Raw genomic sequence first — 8,811 nt, 5'->3', positions numbered from 1 at the left:
GGGGGGGCGGTGAGCGGGAGGGGGATAATCCAACTTGTATCATCATTAGGATGAGGCATTGTTTAATTGTTCTCAGTAATATTGTCATTTGTATGCTTCTCCCCACCTACAAATTTATATACGGCAAATTGCGTGTCAGACTGACTGAAATAATTTTTTATGGTGTGACTCTCAGGTCATTTTTTAAAAACATCGTATTCTTTTTTAAAATGTCTATTAAAAACTTGTTTTATGTGTTTTTCTTTTCGTAATGTTTTGGTTTTTATATATTTTTGTCGTTGGGAGTTGGTGGGGGGGGGTGAGGGGGGTTGTACAGTATACTATGCGTGACTGCTTAATTATTGAGCATACACACATTATAACCAGCCATGACTGCGTAGCTTCTACGTAAATGAGTTTCTTGCATAACTTATGTCACTATCGCGCTTCTAACAAAGATCATGCATTGTTTCCTCGTTTCAACTGTTGATGCTCAGATAGTCCATTAGAAATATTGTTTAAAATGAATATAATATGCATAATATTACTTCATTTGTTGTTTGGAATTTTTTTCATAGTTTTTTCTTCGTTTTATGAGTGTGTATTTGGGGAAGGGGGGGGGGCTTTTTGCTGCTATTCTCTTTATCCTTGTGAATGCAATGATAAAAGATGTTCTTAAAGACATGAAATGAAGCATACATAATGACTGTTATTTTCACAGGAAACGTGAAGACATAGCATGCAATCAGGACTAAATTTGCTCCTACCTACTTTTGTTGTTGCAGTTATTGTTGTTGTTGTTGTTGTTGTTGTTGTTGTTGTTGCTGTTGACGTTGCTGTTGTTATTGATGTTTGGGTTGGTGATGTATGAGTTGTAGTAAGCAGGAACGGCCTCGCATAACAAAAAAGATATTACAAGACAATCGCAAAACTCCGCCCTGTTTGGCACCTTGCGGTGAGTCAAGGAATCAAATCCTCAAACTCTTTGTTATTTAGAATGGATTTTATGATCGAAACTCAAACCCTGCTTAATAATGGACATCTTCTATTGTAAGAGTGGTATTACGGGAGTGTTTCGCTGGAGTGTAGTGGGTGTGGCAAAACGTTTAAAGGGATATAACCAGGAATGACCTGCTTCTTACTCACAATTTCCTTGTTGACTTCCCCTGGATAGTAGTGAATTCACGAGACGTGATAATAATATTATGGCCAAGGTGTAGAATATTTAAAATCATCTCCATAATCCATTAATACAACTTGACATACGAATAATTGTTTATTACGCTCAAAACTTAGTCACTCACCCACTTATTGACATATACTTCGCAAACCTGAACAACGTTTTTTTTTTAAAGAAAAAAAACATTTATAGGATTGGATTTTTGTTTTGTTTTTGTTTCTTGTGGGGGTGGGTTTTTTATGGGTTTTTAATTTTTTTAAATAATTTTTATTTTCTATAAACTTGTGTTGTGGACAAATGCACAAAAAACAAACAGAAAATTCTGGAACCATAAAAATCATTAAAGATTTAAACAACAAAAATTCAAGCAATCAACGTAGTTTTATTCCGTAGACACGGATGTTTTTTTTTAACGAAAACTAAGACATTGTTATAGGTTTGTATCCTCAACCGAACTCTTTGAAACTTTTTTGTTTGAGGAATGGGCAAGAAAAAATTTTTTAAATCGTTTTTGCATCTTGTGCTATTTGAAGTCTATTCTAACTAATAAAATAAATCATGACTTCATGTAAATGTCTCTTCAATGAAGTGTTTTTCTAGTCTGTAAGGGGTGGGGGGTATTTTGTACGCCTCTGTCGACACGGTTTAGATAACTTAGGAGGCACGGTCCTGACTGTCAGAGCAAACCCGGGCTAAGAGCATTATAACATTCTAGCAGAAAGCCTGATCGTTCTATACTCGATGAAAGTGGAGACAAAAGCAGACGATAGAGCATGGTTAGAGAACCAGAAATGAGGTGAAATGAGAACCTTTTAGAGAAGAAAATTTACCGTCGCTGTCAGATTTCGAACACAGGATTTATTGAACGAGAGGCAAACACAGTAATCTTAAAACTGGGAAATTCCTTTCGTACATTATAATATAAGAAAAAAAAATTAATTATGTTAAACAACGAGCAAGGAATTGACACCTTCCCCAATTCCTTTTCCCCCACGACCACGTTTGCTATTTCCAGGCAAATCGTTAAGCAGTCGGGACGAATAATTAGACGTTTATCAAAACAGAAATCAGATGGTCTTAAGGAATTATCGTTGATCTATTTTAGATACGCTCTCCTCAACCTGCTTTGCTGTTAATGAAAAGAAGGTGAACACATGGCGCTTTGCTCAGGTCAATGTGAAAAATATCTAGATCCACAGATGAGGACAATATCAAATCACTTTATTGAGAGAAATAGCGATACACGTGTGTTTGAAGTTCCTATATATAATATATATCATTTATATATATTATATATATATTATATAAACATATTTGGGGGTTCTCGTGGCCTAGAGATTATGGGGGTTCTCGTGGCCTAGAGGTTAAGGTGTTGGCCTCTCATTCAAAAGGTCCCGGGTTCGAATCCGGGTAGCGACCGAAAAATTTTTTTCTCTAAATTTGTCTCCTTTTACCTCGTTTCCTGCTCTCTAGCAATGTTCTGTCGTCTGCTTTTGTCTCCTCTCTCTGTCCCCACCCCCTCACCTCCTTTGCCCCTTCCTCTGGGCTCCTGATTCTTTCTGTAGCTTTTCTACTGCTACTCCTTCGCTTCTTCTTACTGCTGTCTTTCAACCACGCCCCTGGTCTTCTGGTAGGAAAGATCTACACCTAGCCCTCTCAGCCAAAGGCGAAAAAATCTCGGAGGGCCCGTGTGCAAATTGCGCACGTTAAAGATCCCTTGGTGGTCTAAAACCGATAAGAGTAGGCTTCGGCCGCCACCCGGGCAAAATTCAAAATTTCATACCAACTGAAAATATTAGGTGTGTCCCGCGCGCTCACATGACCTTATGCAGTTGCGAGCACCGTAAAACACTTTACAAAAACAAAAAACAAAACAAAACATATATATTATAATTATATATATACATGCTATATATATTTTAATATATATATAAATATATATAATATATATTTTATATAACAGAATATATAAATTGTTCGTTTTGGTAACTTTTATTTTAATTAATATGATATATACATAGTGGAATCAAAACAATCGTTCGAAAGTATGAAAAATCTACACAAGTCAATGAAATACAAAATAAATAAATAATTGAACAAATCTTTTAAAATTAAAAACAATGACACTATTGGGGTAGAAATGTTCACTTTTCAATTTGTGAATGATGTCTCTAAAAGACATTGGAGCTCAAGAATCGTTCATACCTTTTCAAAAAAACATTGCAGTAGAAATCTTGACCTTGTAGCGTTTTTAAGTTTTCCATTGCCTTGAAGGGGTGAAGAAATACGTCCCTTTCGAGGGAGTAAAACTTCCAGGGTGCCAGCCTAGCGCGGCCCCACAAGCTTTCCGATTTCACGTAGATAACGTCTTTCTTCAAAGTTATTCCTAAATGTATAGCAGGCACTGCCAGCTCTATAAAGCAACCATGACTTCTGAAAAAGTCAGAAGCTATGGTGTAATCCTCTTTTAAAGAGCTTGGGATATATAAGAAATCTATAGGTCCATGCAACACATTCTCAAGACCGATATTTTTCTCGTAATTTGCAAGAAACCTCGTCGACAACTGTTTCAATTGTTTAGTTGTTGAATTAGTTTTCCCTGAAGTGCTGTTCTCTTCAGAAATATTTTTCAAATTTTCGAAAACATTAACCAACGCTGAACGTCCATATAGTTTACCCCAGTGTTCCCAGTTTATAAATGCATTTGTCGTATTGAAATTACTCTTTTTAAACCCTTCAGGTATCCATAAACGATATCTGTCTAGGTGGTATACGTTCCAAACATTGAGAAGAACGTCATCACCTATGTGCAAATATCCTTTGACAGGAGCACCGAGCTTCATGGCATGAGCCAGACACTCATACATGTATAGCCAGCTATTTGGAAGACCTTCTATGTACGTTAGATAGGTCAAGCCTAAGTCGTCTGCAAACTTTACAAAGTGTTCCAGTGCCGGGCCACAATAGACGATGTACTTGAAGATAGGACGGTGAATATACTCCGTCTGTCGCACCGCACCGAAAACCGTCTCATAATTGAGTACCACAACGAGCATAACGTCATTAATACGAGGATTCTGCCAATTTAAAAGTGATTTGGGAAAATATTTGCCCTTTGAATTATTTGGGCACATTGAAACCATCCGCTGAAACACATGTTTGTTTTGTTTTTCCCAGTGGCTGTGAGTAAAGGGACTAACGTCTTGATTGAGTAATGAAAATTTCACCGGTGTTGAACTGGATGAATATGTAAAGTAATTGTTTTCGGCTTCGGACAGGTTAAGTCCTAAACTAACTAAGGTTTCAATCCATTTCATAAAATAGAACAAGCTCTTTCCCACTTGTTGATTTCCCTCCACAAGTCTTTTCATACAGCGCAGTGTGTGCTGCAGTTGTCTCACTACGCATGCGTGTGATTGAAGCTCCTGTCTACTACAACGCATGCGCTGAACACATTGCAAAAGCAACGTCAGATTATTTTCTTGATACTGTCGAAGAAAAGAATAAGAAGTGTTTTTATCTTCATTCTCATCAGAACAGTCATGCACAGACATCTCTATATGAAAATCTCGTCTAATGCTAAAAAGCCATATACTCCGGAACAATGCAGTCTGTTGTAAATTCATGCCAGGGGGCCGGAACAGAAACCAGAAAGCGGGTTTGAGAAATAAGGTCGGGCCACGACTGAAGTGAAAGAAAACATCATCTCCAAGGTAGACAGGAGTATTAAACAAGTAACCACGGCCCTTCTGGAGAATTCCTTTAACGCCGTGATTCCAAGAAGCTGAAAATCCGTGCTTTATGTACAGTCTCTGTGGAGTTTCCAAAAGATAAATAGACTGATTTCTCAACAGTTGTGCAGAGAGTATGTACTGTTTTCTAATTTCGTCGTACGTATAGTAGCCAAAATGAAAGAGAGGATCAAATACGGAACTGTTTTTGTACAACAAATATGGCTTGTTTAACTCCAAGCTAAGTATATTTGAAAAAATACCGTCGATGTTTGGACTAAAAAAGAATGAACATTTGACGTCAAGTATAGAGACTGCGCCTTGAGACATAACCCAGACATACGCAGACAGATATGTTGTTTCTTTAGATCGAGTAGTCCAAGACAAAAGCTTGCTATTAGTCACCGGGGAGTCATGTGATATTTCTATGCACATAGGGGGATTGCATCCAGAGGTCGTGCCAGCCTCACGCACCACTACGACCATATTCCATTGATTCAAAACTTGACTCAGTGGTTCCCAGTTGACCTTTTCACATTCTGTTTCGGTGCTGTCCACAACGATCCATTTGTCTATTGTTCTGAACGTCCTTATCCCAGCCGGTTGGAAGACTGCTCGATTCCCGTGTGTTACGACTGTTTGATAATTTTGTTTGATGACGTAGAAAAGGATGTGGCAGAAAGTCAGGATGCACAAGACGATCATGAGTTGATTTAGACCTGAAGAAAAGAAATCCCGATTAGAAATACAAACTGTCAAAGAAGACATGAGATTATGTTGGTTTTATTACTACTTTGGTACTGCTACACTCAAACATGGACAATAAAAATGTCACCAAAGTAAAAACAATGCCTGTGAAATGGGATTACAAAGAAAAAAAATAGAACATTACAAGAAGTGACAGGGTGAGAAACAGTATCGTCAGAGAATAAGTCGGCTCAACTCCCTGCTTGCAATACTACTATTATGTCGATAAACAGCGGGTGAGTAAACCGCTTGGGCATTAATTTGTCAAGACTACCGCCAGACAGACTAGAGGCGAGAACATACAACCATAGACCAGATGGGAACAGAGAAAGTGGCAGGCCCAAGAAATGATGGATAAAAGCGTCAGAGAAACACTAATCAAGAACAACATATTAACATGTATGTGACAAAACAAGCAATAGAGAGGCATTATTTTGCTTACCCCCTCGACGCCACATGGTTACTGAGACGAGATGAAGGTTTCCTTTTTATTTTTTTTGTTATTTTGTTTTTATAATTTGCTGTTACTTTAAAACAACTATGTGATCAGAGGTTCAGATTTAAGATTGTTCTGCTGTTTTAACTGGTCGCTTTTAAGCACAAGGGGACTATCCCGAAAAATGCTGTTTTGAGAAAGTCGAAGCTACGTTTTTGGACCCTTGTTCAGTTTCTTTAAAAGACAGGAAGAGTTTTCTCTATAACCAAACAAATATACACATAGATGAAACCAAACTTCTCCTATAGGTAGGGCAATGCCCACTTTTGGTTTAGGTCAAGATTTCAGGAAACCCCCGAAATCTGGGTTAGCCCGCTTGTCCTTAAAAGCGACCAATGTGTGTTTTCTTTCTATAATTTACCTTTTCTTTCCACATCAACAATTTTACTAGCGTACGGGATGTCATGGTTTCACTCTTTGGCGTTGTTGCTTGCCAAACAAAATGTAGGTACCCAACGTGGGAAGTTTTCTTTCAAGTATTTTCTTCTATCTGCTCGGATGTTGCATCCCACTCAAATTTCGCATGACACAATTTATAATAATATGACAATAGTTGGTCCATTATGAACTAATGTTAACCTTTAACTTCATGGGATAAGTATAGGTCATAGACCTTACTACACAAGTTAGATCATAAAGAAACAAAATAATCCACTTCTCCTGCAATCCTGCCTGCTTGGGGCAAACGGTACTACTATTACTGTAGACTGACGGAGATACTAGATTTTTAAAAGTGAAAAAAAAGAACAAAAAAGAAAAAAAAACACGTTCCTATACGAGCACTGAACTTATGCCGTGTGTGTTCGATATGGAAGAGCGAAACCACCCCCATTCATCCCAATTTGGTTCCGGCAAAGAGGGACGAATCAGTAATTAGTGCTATAGATTATCTGTATTGTATTGGTGGGGGCTTAAAACACAGGCGGTTATTGAAAGGGTACAACTGAGTGTGACTTTAAAAAAAAGTGTCTTAATAACCAAAGGGAATTCAACATATCGCGTTGATTCGTACACCTTACCGGTAATATTTCCGGCCATCGTTGCGTTGATCTGGGCTGGCAAAACTCAAGAAAAGAGAATGTAGGAAATTTCTCAGAACTTAGCACTAACTGTAAGATCAATGAAGCTGTTCTTGGCTGGGGTACATTTCCACTTGACTCCACCTAATTGTTTTCGAGCTGATGATTTTCCAGGTTCTACATAAATAATTATTTCATCAACCCTAGAGTCATTCAATTTTGTTTCATTATTATAAAAATATATTTCATTATATTTATTTGCTGTTAGTTTGTGACGTTTACATCCCGCCTTTGCGGTCTTCCACTGAGCACGCCAGGATTCCCTGTATGCTTAATTTGTTATCCTTTTCTCCTTAAATAGTTAAATAGTTTTTCATTTCATCTATGCTTCGATTACCCGTTCTCGCTTCTCCGCTTTCTAATTATGTCTGCTGCTTCAGTGGCTCTGTTTGTGAGGTAACAATAATTAGCCTCAAAGATCTAAACGAATGGATATAATTGTGGATTCTCTCAGGCAGAAAAATGCTTAAAAAAATTTGCCAACCTTTTTAGAAAGGAGAATTACCAAGATCCTTAGTATGTTAACCCCCCCCCCCCCCCTACCGAATCTCGAAATCTGAACCTTTTGGATACCATTTGAGAAGCAATAATTCTTGGCCGCTATTGAAAATTCAATACGGTAGCTAGATGCTAATGATATATATCACTATCTCAGAATCTCAAAGTTCTATCTGACCTTTTTGACAGATCTGGGTTACTAGGACCATGAGGTCAGAAATCAAATGTTCTATCTGTTCCTTTAAAATCGTAAGAACATTTCCTGGCGTAATTATGATATTCAAAGAATTACTTTCGAAAAAGCTTGACATATTGCAAAAGTAAAACAATTAGAAATCACATTAAAATTTCTGAAAACTGTGTTTTGAGCATTTAGAAATTTGCAATTTTGAGATAGCGACATTATAAACAGCTAGCACTGTAAAACTTCGATCTATCTATCTATCTATCTATCTATCTATCTATCTATAAAGAGAGAGAGAGAGAGAGAGAGAGAGAGAGAGAGAGAGAGAGTATGCTATTTGTAATTGGTGTCAGTAATTGTCGAAACTCCTCGATATTTGCTTTTGAACCCGCTTAACCCTGAAGCCCAAATTATTGTAGATATTCATTTTTTGTGTGTAATTAAGCAACTTAAAAAAAAATAAAGCAAAAATATTTTTTTTAAAATCAAGAATACGAGGAAACGCCCTTTTATTTAGAGAAGGACAAAAATATCAAGAAGAAAAAGGAACCAAATTAAATTAGACAAAGACAGCGATCGAAAGAAAGTGTTTCACATATAATAATACTCTAGATATACATAGTAGTGTGGCCTAGTGGTTAGGCTACCTGACTCGTAATCGTGAGCCGCGGCCTGACGTTGTGTCCTTGGGAAAGGCACTTTACACGAATTTTCCAGGTGTGAATAGGTACCCGGCCATAGACAGATGATAGATCTTGTCAGTATGTTAGTATTTTAGCTCCTATAAATGGCTGCTTGCAAAGTATGCTTCCCAGGAAGTTTGAGGTTGTGCAGATTGTGAAACGCATAGAGCTTACTGTTAAGCGGTGATTAGCGCTATGCAAATGCTCTCTATGATTATTATTATTATTATTATT

This window comes from Aplysia californica, unplaced genomic scaffold (assembly GCF_000002075.1).
Source record: "Aplysia californica isolate F4 #8 unplaced genomic scaffold, AplCal3.0 scaffold00024, whole genome shotgun sequence".
NCBI classification, from domain to species: Eukaryota; Metazoa; Mollusca; class Gastropoda; order Aplysiida; family Aplysiidae; genus Aplysia; species Aplysia californica.
This window is presented reverse-complemented; position numbering follows the sequence as displayed.